This window comes from Tachysurus vachellii, chromosome 2 (assembly GCF_030014155.1).
Source record: "Tachysurus vachellii isolate PV-2020 chromosome 2, HZAU_Pvac_v1, whole genome shotgun sequence".
NCBI lineage: Eukaryota > Metazoa > Chordata > Actinopteri > Siluriformes > Bagridae > Tachysurus > Tachysurus vachellii.
The window spans coordinates 6,518,668-6,520,023 of record NC_083461.1 but is presented as its reverse complement, the minus strand read 5'-3'; positions in this window follow the sequence as shown (position 1 = coordinate 6,520,023).

Sequence of the window (1,356 nt, the reverse complement as noted above, 5' to 3'; positions counted from 1 at the left end):
TTTGGTGTTCTGGAGTCAATTTACTGAAGGTCATTTTCTTTACTTTTAATGTACTGTAACATCATTCAGCCATTCATTACTGTGTCATTGTAATTACTGGCACAGATATCTCATTGGTGTGTGTATTTATGAGTGCTTTGAGTAAAAGAGCACCATTGACACTGCTGCATTTTGTACCAAGGATCATTCCTGGATTAATCCTAATATACACACACTTGCATCATGTACTTCATTCCTGTATCTGCATGCTGAGGCTCGTTCCACAGCCAGGTACAATTTAAATTTGCACTACTCCATAAAGCCAATAAAAATTAATTTTAGGTGATGAATCAGTGTATTATATTACACAACTTGGACAAAAAGAAGGGTGAAATAAAAATAACTATCTGTACAGCTCTTATTAAAAAACAACTGACAGTGTATGTGTGTTAAATTACTTTAGCTACCATTAGCGGTGTTTTCTTTCCTGATTCGTTATAATGATAAGTACATTAGTATACTTTACTCATGGGACACTGCATTCACTGTAGCTTGTTACACCTCTTTAAATTGGAGTGATTATACCCAGGATGCTTTTTTGCTAACATCTTTTTAGAAAATAATCATTCTGAATGAAATTTTTTTGAGGTCTGCTCAGAACTGTGTATTATACAGTGTTAAAAGTGAAATTTAAAGATGCTCTAAGACAGATCATGTCACCTACTGGATGGGTTTCTGCATCTGAAATATTCACATGTAGGCCTACACAGGTGCGATTCTAGGGTCAGAGCTTTAGGGGTGCTGAGCTCCTTTTTAGGGGTGCTGAAGCTAAGGATATGATCAAAAGGCACACAGAGGCATGCCATTTTAAATGTCTTTATTATTATTATTATTATTATTATTATTATTATTATTATTATTATTATTATTATTATTATTGGGCTTTTAACTTTTTATTAAATGACAAATTCCTTTCAGAAGATCATTATGGACTGTCCCTAGTCTCTCACCTTAATGTCTTTTTTCTTTTAAAAAACACACACTCATACACACACACACACACACACAGAGAGATAGATAGAGAGAGAGAGAGAGAGAGAGAGAGAGAGAGAGTGAGTAATGCTAGGAGTTCAGGAGTTAAGCCTGTTCAGGTTAAATCCTGTGTGTGAGGAATGAATAAATAGTTTGATAGTCAGCCACAACTGAAAAATGACAGATATAAATCTAGGGATGAATAACAATTCATTTAAAAAGCCACAGTGAGTGTTTTCACACATACTGGTGGTATACAGTGATATGGCGTTTATTTTCACTCTGGTCCAAACGCCAGGCCTTCATGTTTCCATGATGACTGACCAGAAAAGACGCACGTGACGT